This window comes from Mauremys reevesii, linkage group 13, assembly GCF_016161935.1.
Source record: "Mauremys reevesii isolate NIE-2019 linkage group 13, ASM1616193v1, whole genome shotgun sequence".
Classification (NCBI taxonomy): domain Eukaryota; kingdom Metazoa; phylum Chordata; order Testudines; family Geoemydidae; genus Mauremys; species Mauremys reevesii.
The window spans coordinates 32,249,438-32,268,015 of NC_052635.1; the positions used below are offsets into that span (position 1 = coordinate 32,249,438).

The 18,578-nt window shown below is 41.3% G+C and overlaps 1 protein-coding gene across 7 annotated transcripts in view; it reads right to left on the minus strand.

Annotated features, from left to right (window-relative positions):
• Window positions 1-18,578, minus strand: part of SULF2 (sulfatase 2) — a 241,725-nt gene that overhangs the window by 151,231 nt on the left and 71,916 nt on the right. For all 7 annotated transcript variants that reach the window (XM_039498878.1, XM_039498875.1, XM_039498881.1 and 4 more), the window contains one exon: window positions 17,241-17,357. The gene's annotated coding sequence lies outside the window, so the exon portion shown is untranslated. The remainder of the gene's footprint in view (window positions 1-17,240; window positions 17,358-18,578) is intronic.

Sequence of the window (18,578 nt, forward strand, 5' to 3'; positions counted from 1 at the left end):
ATTGTCTATCCCACCCTGCTACACAGACAAGTTTCTCAGCAAGGACGGGAAATTTGTTTAAAGAAATAAAAAAAGCAGATTGGAAGATGCTGTGCATTGGCAGCCCCACTGCGGTGGCTAACAGCTGAAACTTGGTGATCTTTATCGACATCTCATACCACCACAGCTGCAATCAGCAAAGATGCCCAAACTGGAGCTCATTTAAAAAAAAAAAAAAAAGATGCCATGCCTGGCAAGCTTTGTAAGCTACTCCCATCCTGGTTGAAAATAGCCCGAATTTGTCGACCTTTATGGCACACAGTGTAGCTGATCTACTTACTCAGGAATTTGAGGAGATAGGCAGATAATAAAGACTAATGGTAGAAAAGGGGTATTGTTTTAGGCTTAGTTTTCTGTGATGGATGGCCGCAGACCGCAAGAGACTTCACGTGAGGTGGGAAAATGGACAGAAGTCTTGAGAACATTCCTTGTGTTAGCTGTTTGAATATCATCACCTGTCACAGAGAAAACAGGGCCCTGATCTCAAGATGCAGAAGGTAAGGGAAGATGAAGCTGATTTCCAAATATGGAGTTCTGCTCCTAATTCACTTCAGTGTAAATATTAAGCAACTCCATGGAATTTGCACTGGAATAACTGAAATCAAAATCCAGCACATATTTGGTTACTAAGTATAGGATCTCAAATGATGAAACAGTTTTAAGAGAATAAGCTTTATACTTTAATGTGGGGATACCTCTCTCCCTCTATACCGACTCCATCAACCAGACAAAACCCAGACAAATTCAAAGTACAAGCTGACATTGAATCTTTCATGAACTCTGTTACCACTTGGCATTGCAGGGAGATTTCTGGTCAGGGGAGAGCTGTTATCCCAGAATATTATATGCCACAAATATACTATTTTTTAAAAACAGGTGTGTGTGTTTCTTGCCTAAGAACAAGGCACAGCAAATATAATACAGAAATGCCTATCAATATATTTTAATTTCATACAGTCTTTTGGAATCAAAACTATTTTTTTTAATCTGCTGAACAGACTAGCCAAGAATCAAGATTCATTTCAACTTAATTTCTCAGTAGAAAATGCCTAAGAGTAATAAAGAATCAAAATTAGTTATTAAACCATCTTAAAGCAGTTGAATTCCATTAGGACCACATTAAGAAAACCTATAAATCAAAATCTCATCCATATATTTTTTCCCCATAGAAACCACTTCAGCTAATTGATTTTGTCACTTTATTAGTTTTGAACCAAATTTTTATAAGCCAGATAAAAAATGCATAGGACAAAAAAGACTGATGGTAAGGATGCATTGCTAAAGCCATACTCTCAGTTACCATCTTTGGAAAAAACTAAGATCCTGAAAGAAATACTTGATCTAGTTTATCAATATTTTCCACATTGGGCCTGTTTTCAGTTATTCCCTAAATGCAGCATCACACAAAATTTAATACTCTAACAAAACCCCTCTGCATGATGGATAAAGCCGCACACAAGCACGAAAGGGAGGAAATACAAATTTCCTCTCAGATCCCTGTAAACCCAGCATTAGTGGCCCATTTTGTATAGTTTTTGGGGCAAAGTCTTGCCCTTATGAGTTAGAGCTAGAGCAAGAGGAAAGTGAAGATGGTTCCTAAAAACACCTTGCTGGTGCAGAGAGCAGAAGAGAGGATGACCTGCGCTATATAATTCATCTAGTTGCTGATTGTAAAAGGAGCAGCCTGTGCTACTTTAACAAGCATTGCTAATTGTAGCATACATGAAGAGAAGTGAGGAGGCCTGGCCATGCCTCTAGGCTAGCAGGTCACACCCTTTCTATAGTTGCTCTTGTTGGTCAGGACAGAATAATAGTACAATACAAGAGTGCTGGGGGGAACCTCTCTGACTACACTCCAAGAGCATCCACACACAGTTTTCTTTCACTTTTGACCAGCAGGAAAACATCAAGTCCCCATTTGTAAAATCACCAGTGTAATGTCAAAAATTACATGTTATAAGCACTACTGGACAACTCTAATATCACTGTGATAGAAGCAATAGAAATACAAAGAGAGAGAGAGAGAGAGAGAAGATCAAGCTGGGGAGAGTGATAGGGACATGAATAGCTTGTCTAATTAAACATGTCTAAGGTAATTAGTAAAAAAACTAATGAAAAGGTAAACAGACTGATCTTCTGGGGGCCACATGTTAGGAAAGACATGGATAAATTAGAGAGAGTCCAGAGAAAAGCAACAAAAAGGAGGAAAAGTTGAAAAAACTAGGCATGTTTAATCTTGAGAAAATTGGAAGGAGGGGTGCCCTGATAGCCTTCAAATACACGGTGGTCAGTTGTTCTCCATGTCTACTGAAGGTAAGACCAAAATAATGGGCTTAATCTACAGCAAGCAAGATTTATGTTAGATATTAGGGAAAGCTTTCTAACTAAGGGTAATTAAGCTCTGGAATAGGCTTCTAAGGAAGGTTGTGGAATCCCCATCACTGAAATTTTTTAACAACAGGTTGGACAAAACACCTGTCAGGGATGGTCTAGGCATACTTGGTCCGGCATCAGCGCAGAACTTGATGACCTCTTGAGGTCCCTTCCAGCCCTATTCCCATGGCTGGGTCATAGGCAATCAGACCCAGTACACCTCTACCCCGATACAATGCGACCCGATATAACATGAATTCGGATATAACGCGGTAAAGCAGTGCTACCGGGGGGGCGGGGGAGGCACGGCTGCGTGCTCTGGCGGATCAAAGCAAGTTTGATATAACACTGTTTCACCTATAATGGGGTAAGATTTTTTGGCTCCTGAGGACAGCGTTATATCAGGGTAGAGGTGTAGTCAGAGCCAGAGTTGGCTGTCACGAGACAGAAGTCAAGAGTTGGCTGGGTCAGGATACCAAGAGGTCAGAGGCAGGAGACAAACTGGAGAGCAGAACCATGAGTCAGATACCAGGAGTCAAGCCAGGGGAGCAGAACCCAGAGGCACACAGCCCGGAGCAGAGTGGAGCCCGGTTCGAATAGCTACCAGTTCCTGCTGCTGGCTTACATAAGGCCAGTGGGCCACTCAACCACTCTGGGCCTCCGCCAATTGGACCTGAGGGGCAAAGCCTCACACTGGCGCTGGGCTCTGTGCATCCTAGGGAGGCTATTGTCAGCAGGCTGCCAGGCTAAGAGTTGGAGCATGGTTGCTCCTATAAACCTGCAGGCCTGAGCTTGAGACCTGTGGGTCATGATGACACCTACATTTCTGTGTTTGAAAATGATGTGGGTCCATGGTTCTTAAACAAGAATGGTCTTTAATAATAAGGGACAGTTGAGAGGTATGTTGGGCAGCCCTGCAGATAGGTGGGGTGGGCAAAAGGGGCAATTGTCCAGGGGCCTTGGTCATTAAAAAGGGCCCGGGGGCCACTGGCCCTTTTAAATTGCAAGGCAGGCTGGACCTTTCTAGGGGACCCATTGGCTGTTCTGCCCTAGGCAGAGCCATCCCTAGGGTACGGAGAATCAGGGTGACCGCTCCAGGCCCCACACTTTGGGGGCCCCCATGGCCCAGTGCGATTGGCCAGTGCAGTCAGTCCTGGAAGTGACGGATTAATCACTTCCGCCCCAGGCCCCACACTCACTTAGGGACAGCCCTGGCCCTGGGGCCCGGAATTGCTGTCGGAGGGCTTGATGGTGGGAAAGGTATAGCATTGACACTTGTAGCTGGCTCACAGAAAGTTGTGCTATTTCCGTATCTCTTAATTTCACATAGTCCAGAAATGACAGTTTACTACCATTTTACAAAAAGCTACAATATCAATGAATTGTATCTCCTATTTGAAATATTTTTTCCAATATAAAAAATAATTTTGGCTAGATTCTCAGCTGGGATAAATAGACATAGATCTATTGAGTTCAGTAAAGCTACATTAATTTGCACCAGCTGAGAATCTGATCCTTATCAGCAAACAAGTGCCAATTAACATAGTATAAGAGGTTTCTGTACTCAGAGAGATCAACAATTGGTCTTCTACAGACCAACACCAAGAAGTGTAATGGACAAGAATCCAACAGCAACAGCTGTAAAATATTACCAAAAATAAACTTTTAGGAGAAAGCATATGATCTAATGGGGTTGGGGTGTACACATAGTCTTTATTTATTCCTCAAATCCTTTACAGTGGGTACGATCATTTTGCATTTGCATTGCATATTTCATCCCAAAACATTGCAGAAGCTGCTATATAAGTTAAAACACAGATTTTACCCAGCAACAAAAGGCCTTCCCCTTTGGGGTGCAACAGCACCTGTTTAGCAGCAGACAGCAGCATAACATTTCAGGACAAGAAATGAAAAATATTTTTCCCTCTCCTGAAAGTGCAAGAGGATTTTAGGTAATTGCCCAACTTGGAATTTCGCCAGTTATCACCCCTGCTCTTATAGAAAGGCCCACTAGAGCTTTAAGAATGTGTTTTTCATAAGCATGAATGCAAAACATTCTGCACAAAAAAAGTGTGAGAGCAACTGTAATTGTCCTTATATGCACATACAGTCACATAAGTTCAGTTATGAAAATCAAGTCCTAGGTGACAAGTGGTCAGGGTCTTAATTGTATGTCTTGTCCAAAAGACAGCACTTCTGTCATGTGGAGACACTGATTCAGTCCTGACTCAGATGGAAGAATTCCATCCATGGAATCACAAGCAGCCTTTTGCACAGCACCTGCAGGAACGACTCTCATACAAGCATTAACTAAAGCTGGTAAAATATCTGTGCAATTAGACTTTTTTTTTGGCTTAAGTTTCAGTGAAAAAGACGGGACTAAAACTGTTCATGAACAATCCCTCTCCCTTCCCCCATTTTAGATGGTTTTAAAAGGTTGCTTGTTGCCCCGAAGCACTCTTTCCCTCAAAACACCAGGAAAAATTAGTCCACAGTACAAGTTAACTGCCTGTTATGCAGTGTGTGTAAGACTGTCCAATGCATGTTAGAAGGGTTCTGTGTGATGGAGGGACTGGCAGTCAGCACTGTCCTCTTTCACAGTTAACCATCACTCAGCACAGGAATCAAAGTAACTAGGCACTATCATTTGTATCATGACACTGCTTAGGGAACCCAAACAGAGATAGGGATCCCATTGTACTAGTTGTTGTTTATACAAGTTAAAAAAAAAAGTGAGACATTCTCTGCCCAAGAAAGTTCGCACTCTAGATTGGACATGTGCAGTCTCGCCTGTTATTTTTGTAGGCGCACACCAATGAATCATAACACAATTGCTTTAATTCATAAAGTCTTCCCGAAACTGGGTTTGTACTCCTTACTTCTCTACTATTCCCACTTGGGTAATCCCCAGATCTGATACCAGGATAGCTTTTCCAAATCCTGCTGCTCTTGCATAGGGTGACCAGAGACCAAGTGTGAAAAATCGGGACAGAGGGTGGAGGGGGGTAATAGGAGCCAATATAAGAAAAATCCCCAAATATCGGTACTGTCCCTATAAAATCGGGACATCTGGTCACCCTACCTTTGCAGAACAAGCATAGAGAGTTGAGAAGATCTGACTGTTACTCTTGATAACAGTGTCACTGGTGTTGCATGTGTACACTTTCAGGGAGCAGTAGACCAAACTAGGCCACTGTGACACCAGTGCTAGCATCATAGCAGGAGCATTGTGTATGTGGACACTGATTCCAGCACTGAGAGTTGTGTTTTTTGGAGTGTACTTTTCAAAAATACCAAGCACCCACAAATGCAGATGAAGAATAGGAGGTACAAGTGATCAGCACTACAGAAAAATGTGTGCACAGTGGCTCCTGTGACTACGATTCACATACTTGGTTTCAGTTTGTAGGTTTAAATCAAGTCACAACAGAAGCAACTAACTTCTGTGAAAATGTACATTTCTAATTGTGAAAAACAGTGTCTCTTTTTGAGAGGCACTGGAAAAGCAAAAGATTTATAATTCTACAAATACAGTTTTAAGGAACATAACAGAAGTATCAGTTATGTGAGAAGATTACAGATAAGTCATGTAATCCAGGAGAAAAGGGTTTAAATTAGTGTTGCATAGGAGAGCAACATGGCAAACCAGGTGTTTGGATGTCTTGTAAGTTATGTAAGTTTATTAATGATCTGGATGATGGGATGGATTGCACCCTCAGCAAGTTCGCGGATGACACTAAACTGTGGGGAGAGGTAGATATGCTGGAGGGTAGGGACAGGGTCTAGAGTGACCTAAACAAATTGGAGGATTGGGCCAAAAGAAATCTGAGGAGGTTCAACAAGGACAAGTGCAGAGTCCTGCACTTAGGATGGAAGAATCCCATGTAGCGCTACAGGCTGGGGATCGACTGGCTAAACAGCAGTTCTGCAGAAAAGGACCTGGGGATTACAGTGGATGGGAAGCTGGATATGAGTCAGCAGTGTGCCCTTGATGCCAAGAAGGCTAATGGCATATCGGGCTGCATTAGTAGGAGCATTGCCAGCAGAACGAGGGTAGTGATTATTCCCCTCTATTCGGCACTGGTGAGGCCACACCTGGAGTATTGCATCCAGTTTTGGACTCCCCACTGCAGAAAGGACGTGGACAAATTGGAGAGAGCCCAGCAGAGGGCAATGAAAATGATCAGGGGGCTGGGGCACATGACTTATGAGGAGAGGCTGAGGGAACTGGGATTGTTTAGTCTGCAGAAGAGAAGAGTGAGTGGAGATTTGATAGCAGCCTTCAACTACCTGAAGGGGGTTCCAAAGAGGATGGAGCTCGGCTGTTCTCAGTGGTAGCAGATGACAGAACAAGGAGCAATGGTCTCAAGTTGCAGTGGGGGACATCTAGTTTGGATATTAAGAAACACTATTTCACTAGAAGGGTGGTGAAGCACTGGAATGGGTTACCTAGGGAGGTGGTGGAATCTCCATCCTTAAAAACCTCTAAGGCCCATCTTGACAAAGCCCTGGCTGGGATGATTTAGTTGGTGTTGGTCCTGCTTTGAGGAGGGGCTTGGACTAGATGACCTCCTGAGGTCTCTTCCAACCCTAATCTTCTATGATTCTATGTTCATGTACATTTGTTTTGTCCCTGTCTTAGAATCTTAAAACAGTTCTCATTTGCTAAAATAATGAGAATTTCTCTCCACAGAAATAGAAACTGCATATAATCTATTGAGCTATTATTTTCACTGCAGTCTCTTTTGGAGCAGAGATGAGTTCTGAACCTAAGTGAGCATTTGCCAGTCTTTGCTGAAGAAAGAGCTGTGATTACAGACACAGAACATAGTCAATTGACTGCCTTGGGCTTCTACTTAAAAGTGGTTCCCTTTGGCCAAGTACATAGTACGTTTGCAAAGAGGCACGTTTCAATAGCACTTTCAAAAAGGACTTCAGATTCAAAGACTTTCATTGAGACTATGGGAGATGTTTTCAGGTATACATTGTTATTTTACAGAAAATTATGACAGCCCCCCCCCCCCAGGCACGCAACTAGTGCAAATCTTCTAATACCTCCTTAAAAAAAAAAATCTTGGAACCAAGCCATGCTAACCTCTTCACACTTCAGGCAGTATCACGGATCCCATTTCATGGCTCATTCAAAAGGAAGATTAGAAGGCCTTTTCCCTTTTTGTGTATTAAATGGTTTAATTCACAAGCGATTCAAGCCAGCATAATTATCCAAAAACAGCATGCTTCCTATATGAATTACATTTTGTTCATCCTGGTTAAACCATGTTGCACTTGCACAGTCATCAATTGCTGTTGCTTCTTATGTGCTGCAAAGCATGAACCACATATGAAGAAACTCACTCAACCTGAATGTTTGAGTGAGTTCAATTTTACAGTAAAAATACATCAGCAGCTTTCTAACTTATTTCACAACAATGCTTCCAAAAGAAAACAATTAATTATGTGGGGAAAGAAAGAAAGAAAACGTCCTTATTTACTAGTAATCTTATTTATATGGAACCTTATATCCAAAAAGACCTAAAGAATTTACAGAGACAGTAAACATTCTCTCAGCAAGAACTTCTACACAACGTAACAGCAACAGTTCAGGACAGGGGATGAATAATGTGTCCAGTTAAACCAGAGGGGGAATTTAAGGAGACAGAATGTAATTAATCTTGTTGGAATCTGGCCACAACAATGGTGCTAACATCCCTACTCTAGTGAAAAGAGTCATGGGACTTTAAATGAACACCAAGTGGACAAGACCTCTTATGCATCTCTTCTTCAAAGATGCTACTTTCTGCAGCAGTGACTTCAGCACTGGGCTGACCAAGCCAAGCACTGTTTAGCTTTGGAGATCTGACAAGATCACAGGCTGAGGCAGCATAGCTGCAAGCCATAAAAATTAACTATTACACTAACTGGTCTGAGCAATCAGAGGAGGATGTAAACAGTTTACAGCTGACTCCTGGCTTTCACTTTACTAGTCCTCTCTTTCCCCTGGTTTTACTGTGTCCATGTTGCTTTTTATGAGCAATTTGATAAATCATATCCAGCAATTTTATTACAATGATACAAAATATATAAACTGATTAGCCAATAAACACCAATTACCATTTTTGCCTATTGTTGAGATTTTGCTTTTTTTACAGCTGCTAAGCTGCTACAGTAAAAAAAAATCATTACAAGATGCAAACACACACACATGGCTAGGCTGTAACTTTACCACCTGCCCTGAGAAAGAAGAGGTCCCTAGCTGCACTCCCTCAAGAGCAGAGAAGAGAATGGAGAGTCACAGAGTCAATTCCTTCCCTGTTCTCCTCTTGCTGCGGGATGGAGAAAAGAATAATGTGGAATAAGAGCTATTCCCAGTCCCCTGACCCTCTGACCTCCACTCCCTGACCAGCTGCTCACATTGGGGTGAGCAGCCCTTGTTCTCCACACCACCAGGTAAAGTCATAATCTGAGCAGGGCCAAACAAGGGAATAATTGAGAGCAGGGTCAGATTAACTTTTTATGGGCCTGGCACCAAACATATTTGTGGCCCTCCCTGGGGAATGATTGTAAAAGGGGCTGGGGGCAAAAGCACAGTGGGGTGGGAGCTAGGGTTGGTCCCTGGAGCAAGGGAGGGGCCAGGGTTCAACTGCAAGCGCAGCAGGGCTGGGGAGGAGGTAAACTGGATCCCCCTCCGCACCTGCCCACATAGGGCGGGTACCTGCCTGGTTCTAGCCCATTCTCTTTGTCTCTCTCTGCACTGAGCTGCCCCTCCTCCTGCAGCAGCAGGACAGGTTCTCCTCCAGCCCTCTGAGGTGGGTGTTGGCAGTGGGAGGAGCGGAGGCTAATGTGGTTACTCCTATAACCGGACTTTTAGTATCCAGCCAGCACTGCTAACCAGACACTCAGGTCCCGTTTTCTACTGGAGTTTCCAGTCTAAAACTGGATACCTGGCAACAAGGCTGCCAGAAAAGCCTGAGGGGCGGGGAGGGGGGGAGAAAGAGAGGAGGAGAGGGCAAGCAATCATTTTTAAGCAGGGGGAGGGAGGGAGCAAGTGGTGGGTGGGCTAGGGAGTGGAGAGGAGCTAGTGGGCACAGCCATGTCTGCTGTACTGCCCAGGTAGGTTGGAGACTGTGGGGATCAGTCGCCACAGTATCCCCAGCCCAGGTGACGTGACAGCCACTGGTGGAGTTAGAGTTAGTGGAGCCCCCCGGCCCTGTGCTCAGCTTCATTTTTGGGGGCCCTCCTTGGGACCTAGCCAGGAGCTAGGGTGAGGGAAGGGGGGAAACCGTATCTCCCTCACAGGGTTGGTTGCATGTTTCCTGGAGCAGTTGATAGTATTCTACATCTCATTTTCCCTGCACTATTTAGATATTGGAGCTCCCAAACAAATATGACACCTGAACTAAGGACTTGTTAGTAAAGGAGGAGCTGATGTGAGACCATTCTTAGGATTGCATAAGAATTTTCTGTTTTACAGGGTCCCTGCCACAGTGCTTCATGTTTTTCAGAACATATGTAAATATGCCATGGGGAATTTGAATCAAATTCCAGCCACTAATTTAATGTGTGTGTGGAAATGATCTCCAGAGTATATTTTATGTTGTTGGTTTTTTTAGGAATTTTGGAAAGACTGGAATGTCAAAAAAAAAAAAACGCTTGATTTTTTTTCCCTAGTTTTACCCCATGCACATTTACTGCCCCTGCAGCTGCTCAGCCGTAATATTGTGACATGAGAAATAATCAGCCACTCATCACTCCCTCCTTCCATTTCATTTGCATACTTGGGGAGAGTTAGTATTGCCTAGTTCTCACGGCAGCAGCTGCCTTTGATAACTGACTTATCTAAGACTACCATAATGTTATAAGAAGGGTCACAAGAGGAACTATAATGAAATCATACTGTTTTGATAAACTCCTGCTGAGCTCCTTTAGATCTGTCTGTAGTAAGTTATACTGTTCCTTTTCAAATGGTAATTGTTACTTTCCTGAGGGGTTAGGGGAAAATAAGATACAAAATTATAGCTCCTCTTCATGTATATTGTTAGGTGCTTCTTACAAATAGTGGACTGTGGCTTTCTGAAAATTTAACTTTTTTTTTTTTAAAGCAGGAAATTATAGATGAGTCCCTACTCAAGTTTTCTTGTTAGGGGAAAAAACACACACCCCATGTTTTGTCTTAGTACAGTTTAGTTTACTTTCAATATATTGGTCAACATGGCACTGAGTGGTGAAATATGGCACTTCACAAAGAGAACAGAGTATGTTGTCTGTAGACATCTGCCTCATTTGTTGCAGAAGTTGGAAGGTTTGTAGTGAATGAAATGGGAAGAGAGGATGGTCTTGTGATTAGGACAGTTGAATGCCTTGCCCTGGAGTCTAGAATTCTATCCCTGCTTCTGTCACTGAGGTCCTCTGTGTTGCTGGGCAAGTCACGTACACCAAACTTTTTGCAGGTAGTCACTTCTGCATGTAATTAAGTGCTGTATCATAAATGCATACAGACAAGGAGGCCAAATTTAATGGGCGATGTTCATTCTGGCGTTTCCTAACGTGAGAGTGCTTGACTTTGCAACCTTTTAATCCTTAAATTTGTATTGCCTATTTTTTTTATTTTATGGTTGAGTTTATTGATGAGAGCAGCCTTAAGTAACACTAAATGAAGCTGTCTGTGGATTGTATTAAAATGCATTTGCAATTTGAGGCATGATTTCAAGAAAGCATCTAACAAAGCACCCATAGATACTCCCAGTGAGTCCTGTCATATCATCCTCATACACCAAAAACCCCCATTAAAGCCAACAGACCTGAGCCAAACGTTTAGGAACCAACCTATTAGATTGGCATACTCCATGCCCTATCAACCACAAAATAATTTCACAGATGTGAAAAATGCAAGGCAGTCTTTGCTTATGTTAGAATTTGCTCATATAAACATATTTGCCCTTGGCTTCTGCCAGCCTCAGATGAAGAGGTTTCCCAAATATGTATCTTAAGCTTTATTTTCAAAGTGCAGCCTTTAAAAAGATCTTTTCCTAAGTACTTCCGAGGCCAGCTTTTAATAAATGTAATCTTGTTGGTGGATCAACATTTGTTCTTGATAACACTGCTTGTTCCTTCAGAATGACCTCTCCCATGCAACCGAAACAAGTTTGATTTAATAATCACAAATAGACTATGGAAATCTCCTAGACATGTTTACATAATTTATGCTACTGTGAATAGTAATTCAGGAAGGGTGGAGGGAAGGAATGATTCCGATCTATGGCCAGAAACATAATGAAATTAGACCCTCTATTGTGCTTAAAGGTTATTTATAAATATTATTTATACAACTTCATATCTTTATTTGGAATGAAGGAAGAAACTTCATAACCAATTACTCTTAATACTGAAAATGTTTAACAATGATTGAGTTTCTGCTGAACCTTGTGTTGCAAGTCATTAGCAATCAGTATGGATATCAACACAATTAGACTAGCCGTAGATCAGAAACTATCCAGTGTGATATCTCTACACACACACACACACACAAGATGAGACTGACCTAGAAAAATGGAAGTCAGAAACCATTACCTCAAAAGCAAAGGGGTAGGTGTGGGGAGGGGGGTGAAATATTCTTACTGTTACTAGTAACTGAGATGTAGAGAGGCACTATAGATTTAGCCGGGAAGGTTCATCCCTACATAACTGAAACTAAGAGAAGTAGTCATGGTCACAGAGATTATTCTTTCATACTAAGATTTTTCTGAAGTCCTAGGATTAAGAGTTAGGAGTTTCCCTAAATTAGCAGTCTTTGAATAGCATTGCTACAAAGCTTAAACATTTCTGAAATAAGTCAAACTATGACCACCTGTGGGGAGCGGAGGGAGGAAAGGCATAGCAACATATTTATTTTACATTTGGGTTTAGTAATGGAATTTAGGGTGATTAACTAGAACCTGAACAAAACCCATTTTGTCTTGTGTATGTGAGCATCAGGGAAGCTTGTTGCTGTTTAAACGTAGCTCTGCATATACAGCATCAAGGCAGGATAGGTAAAGGAAGTCAGTGAAAACCAATTAACTACAGACTGATTAGAAAGTGCTTTTTTGCTAGAGAAATATAAAGGTGTAGTTAACCATTCAGTACATTTTAAATGCATCTGTTGACTTTCATTGCAGTTAGATGAGAAAAAGTTTTCTATTCAATAGTTTTTCTGCTGTAAGCCTATTCGCAGTAAGTGTATTCAACTTCCTCATTTATGTTCCTTTTTCGGTTTATAAATTAATTTGTGGAAGTATTCTTGGTCAGACAGACTCAGTGCTCTAGTCTGTATCTGTAACATGCTTGCTATCAATATTGGAGATGGAACATGGAGGCTCAGCTGGAAGGTTTCACTCTGATATAAAAGGCACCTTTTTTGTGTGTCTTTAATGATGTAAAAGAGAGCTTATCTCTGAGGACCTGAGAAATAAGAGGGTTAGAATTAGTCTTAATTATATTAACACTGATTGAATGTTAATATTTCAGAGTCTTCAGATCTCCTTGTATCCTCTGATGATAAATGCTGCTAAGAAATATCAATTTTATCCTCTATGCTCTTTTCATGCGAACAAAACTAAGGGTTTTTAATGCTGGGAACAAGTTAAAGAACATAAACAAAATTAGTAAGTGTGCTTAAGTAATAAGTTCTTGCTTGTGAAATCTACTTGCCAGAATTATCTATTGTGTTTTTGTTTTTTTTTTACAAAAACAACAAAAAAAAGTTACAGTATCCTTGGTTTTCTTTCATTTGCCAAAATGATTTAGCCTCCTTGGCTCATATACAGTTGACTGTGTACACTACATTTGTTTATCTACATTTGCCTTGCCACAAAACAACTATTAATCTTCTAAGGAGAGGGTCCTTTTTTTTTAATCTTGTCCTAGACCAGCTGCAGTTTCTGTAGATAAGGGCCAATGATGCACAGTACAAGCAAAATTTTAAACCTTGTTCATCATGTGCAATATATGTGTTCATCAGTGGTGTCACCTCAATAGACACAGGAATGTGCAGTCTTTCCTGGGAGTAAAAGACAAAAGGAACAAATATTTAGAAGGACCTGTAAGCAAAACAGCTCTTTTCCAATTTTCTGGGTTTGTTTCTCAAATCATGTTGCAACATATAATTTAAATGGTTTTTTAAAGCAATACTTTGCTGACATTAGTAATATCTTAGGGTGAAATTCACCTCTGTTCTGAGAACTAGTACAAGACCTATGCACTATTGAAATCCCACTTCAAACCATCCTTTGAGGAGGTAAGGGATGCACAGGCCACGTGCTGATTCTATGCACAGGGCAAATTTCACCATTGCTGCTCACCAGGTTTCACAAGGAAAGTAGATTGAGATCCAGCCAGTACTGGGATGGAGACCTCCAATGATGCTGTAAGAAGTGGCTTTGATCCATCAGCTGATGCAGTCAGTACTGAGTTGGTGGCCCTGTTCAATGCCAAAGACCACTGTGTTTCTGCAGATGCAGCTTTGGGAGTAGCATGTTAACCTCTGGCTCTGGCAACTTAAGAGTAATTTAAAACTTGACACTTTTCACATGAATTAGAGAGTAGGTCTCAATGTCCTGTCTCAGTTCGAAATGGTTGATTAGGGTGGAATTTTAGACAGCATCATGTATTTTCCTTTTAATGTGGTATTCTTCATCTCTTTTCCTGAACTATTGTCACTTTGCTATGATGTGTTAAGTCACTGACCTTGAAATGGCAAGGAAAACAGGAAAAGAAATTTTGCTAATTTTCCTCTGTTTTAAATCCATTGTCGCTGCCGCTGTCATCCAAAAAGTGAATGCAATTCAGCAATGAGTGAAGTGATCCGGATATATAGATAGATCCTTTTCTGAAACACGTTAAATCCTTTAAACATTTGAATGAAAGTTGGTTATATATAGATAGAGATTTGTGTCTGATCCTGCTCCACTGCAGTCACAGAGCTTTGCTATTGACTCCAGTGGCTCAAAATCAGGCTATAAATCTCTATTATTAGTTAGAATGTCAGAAGTGTTGTGCTGGCACTGGATATAGAGGGTGAGATTCTGTGCTGTGTCTAAGGGTAGGTCTATACTTCCCTACGGTAAGCGCTCTACACCCCACTCTCCTGCCCCAACCCTGAACCCCTTCCCTCACCCTAGCTCCTGGCCAGACCCTGCCCGCACCCCAATGTTTTTTTCCATTTTTTTAATAAAGCGCTCTTATCCAAAGCGCTTTACAATAGTTAGCTAACAGTACAAACAATATTTGGAAAGATCATTAAGTAGTCTGTCGATCTTTACGAAGATGCTGAAAACTTTAAAATGAATAGTCTTGTTCTAAAGTAAGTGGTTTATTAAGCTATTGTACTAAACATTGGTTTAGGATGGTTATATATTTGCCCTTCCACTGTTAGGCAATGAGGTCTTGATCCTGCAAGGGAATGAGTACTGAATTAAATGAGAATGGAGAGTGCTCAACAGTTTGCAGGGTCAGTCCTTTAATGACTATTTTTCAGAGTTTATGGTTTTTCAAGCATTTGATTACAATGAATTAGAATGTTTGGTAAGTTTGTTTGTAGGTTGCAATACATATCCTATCAAAAGCCACTACTGCAAGAGGGAGTTCAACAAAGGGTTCAAACACATGAAGTCTATGTATCCACTGTAACAGATGTGGTGTTCATTTTCACCCAAGTCTGCAACAAACAAATGCCAGTCAGGACGTTACATTCACTTTTTGGTTTCACGGTGTGTAACAATGCTCTTACTGAAGAGACATTGTACAGCGCAGCACAGAAATCAGGCTGCTTGAAGAAGTAAGAGACCCAGAAATGATCTCTGCTAGATGTAGACAGCATTTCCAGTCATTCCAAATGAAATAATACAAGCAGAGATTAAGCAGAATATTCAAAGTGATGGCATCTGTTCTGGCAAAAAATATATTGGGTAATCTACTTCTCAAACAATTCTTCCAAAAAGGGGATTTGGTCCAGATGACATTTTGAATCCAGTACTTGGAAACGGACATTTTTCTCAGGATAATCAAAGCATGTTTATATGTGATATTGTTTAGTTAACTTTCAATACAAGTTACAGCTGAAGCAAACTGGCTACCCACACCGCAGCAATACCACTTCTCTACCCAATGAATTATCTAGAATACTGTGGTTCACTCCAGCCTTGGTGTTTTGTTTATTCAATGCAAGACTCCCACACCAGTATACTCTACAGTAATTGTTCATCCCCTAAGCCACTGCTACACCATGAGTGTAGCAAAAGATTCTCATCAGCTTCACACATCAGGGCTCTTTTGGAGTGTTAGCACCAGTGTATTTGCAGCTTTTATTTATTTTTGACAGCTTACTCTAATCCAAAAGCAGAGTTTTTCACGGTTCTCCCTTGCTAATAGATTTATCAATGTCTAGGAGGAATGTTTTATAGACTTTACAGCTTATACAAGTGTAGCAGAGTTTCCAATTCCCCTTTTGAAACAAACCTGGAAACCCTTTGCTCCAATTTAACTTCAGCTATGAGGGCAAAGCAGGGAGATAAAATTTGCAACAGGCAGGTATGTGCATTTTTATGTTTGGTATTTGTGGCAGGTGGAGGCTTGTTAGCTCTATATCACTGGTATCCACTGAAACCATTAATACTAGTTGGCTAAATTATGAACTTCTTACACATACTGATGAGTAGTTTACTCACATGAGCAATCTCAAATTTCAGCAGGACAATTCATCTGTGCTTTACCAAGTGACTAACTACCAGAGCATGGTAATTAAAAAGGTGATTAAGGCAATCAATGGAGCTGATTAGACTTAGGCCCAGACCATGGCTGGCTCTGTACAAGTGCCCAAAGGGGTGAGAGAGGGCACAAGGAACTTTCTGCTTCCTTACAGAGAAGATAGCCTGGCCAGGAATCATTCATTGCTCTCCTTAAAGCTCCAAGGACCATCTCCTGCTCTGACTGAAAACACCGACAAAACCCTTGACTGGTTTAATGGGTGCAGGATCCATGCCTGACCTATGAAGAGAGGGAATCAAGGAATATGAATTTTAGGCTGAATATCAGGGCACAATATGGAGTAGACCCCTCAAATGGAAACCCCATCACCTGAGACATTTGAAGCTACTGTATGCTGGACAAAGCACTAGGAAAATTTACTGCAATCAGGGGGTTGATTGGAACCAGAGCAAGGTAATGGATTGGGTGACTTAATTGGTGTTTTCTGTCCATAATTTCTGATATATTCTTGCCCTTTCCAGATAGCTCCTATAGCCAGGATCATTCAGACCTTCAGTCCAGCCAGGAAAGAGAGATCTGCTACCTCTCAGTATATTGGACAATAGAATATGTATATATTGAGTAAGCCCTGTCAGGTAAAAGTGTGAATTAGCAGTATGGTAAACTTCCACATTCTAAATCAGATCAGACCTTTACTGAACCTGGTGCTTTTTGCTGTCAATTCCACCACTAGCTTCGGCAAAGAGTCCTGTGGCACCTTATAGACTAACAGACATATTAGAGCATGAGCTTTCGTGGGTGAATGCAACCGACGAAGTGGGTATTCACCCACGAAAGCTCATGCTCCAAAATGTCTGTTAGTCTATAAGGTGCCACAGGACTCTCTGCTGCTTTTACAGATCCAGACTAACAGGGCTACCCCTCTGATACTGGACACCACTAGCTTCCTAACCCACCTGAGCTAACAAAGTAGAAGGATTTTATCCCCACCCCATCCAAAACACTTCCAAGCTGTCATAAGACAAAACAAACATCCTCTAACACAGAGTCCCTTTTCTTTTTCATCTGGTACAGTTTTTGTTACATACCCTCAACTCATCACTCAGAAAAGGAGTACCCTGGAGTGGCTTGGCTGGCATGCAGGTAGGAAAAGACAAGGGTCTTAACTTCTGTTTCCGGGCAGAGCTCGATGTGGAAGGAAGAGCCTGAAAAGGAAACCAACCACAAAGTGTGTTAAACCCAGAACATAAACTTTGATATCCACCACTCCAAATGTGGGACCACAAGATTTGCAAATTATAGGTTCAAGTTGTCATTTTCTCCACTATCTAAACAGGGAAAGTACAACTTCAACACAATGGAAAAATAAGGACATGAGCTGCATTCATTTGTTCTGTAGTCTCAGAGGATGGTCTGCTATTAAGTATCAAGGTTCTTGAAGGCCTTCTTGACCACAGCATGGGTCCCTGTTAACTTTAATGAAAGAGGAGACTTGCTCAACCCTCCATTAATTCCAGCAAATTCAAATTCAAGCATATTGCTAAAAGCATTTTTCTGCATTAGCCCACACGTTTAACTGGTACTGTTTTTTGTGTTAAGTTTTTGTGAGTACGCTCATACATGGATCTTGAGAAAACATTGTTTTGAATGATAACATTCTTGATTCCTCCAGTCTATCACAAAGGTCAAAAGGCATGGCATCAAACAAGCCTTCTCTTTCAAATATACAATTATCTCTCTGTAGCATCTGATCATCCAGCTGAACCACTGAGTTTATCTTTGAGAGAGTGTTATTTACACCTTAGCCTGGACCTTGATCAGACAGGTTTCCACTGTTAAGTCAGGAACCACCTTGCACTCACGCACAGTAGTTGCCATTCACATTCTGATAGCTCTACTGAGATTTAAAGCTGGTGGAATACATTTTGGAGACACTGTTTATTGCAATAAAATAAATAAATAAAACCAAGCATCATTAAACATCAAACTGGCAGCAGGATGGTCAACCCTTCTGCCTCACAGCCAAGACTTGGTTAATCCTGCTAATCAGAGGAATGCTGAAAGTCCTTGGAGTAAAATACTGGCATTGGTCCATCATCTCTCCATGGCAACCTAGTCTTGCTTAGCGTCTGTTTATAAATTTTAAAGCTCTGGGGCTTACAAGATATCTTGCTTTAATTCATGTAGATCAACTGTCCATCATTCAATACATCTACTGCTATGTGAATGAGCTATGGTACTGAGAAATAAAGTCTGAATATATGGCTAAGATTTGTAGAAATATTATGAAAAATTCAGCAGCCAATAATTGGATTACAGTAGTTGATTGCTTTAGGTCTGCATAGCATGGTACATTAATCCCACAGATAGATTACATATGTCACATTGTAAACCATCTATGCAGATAACACCTGTGATGAACAGGG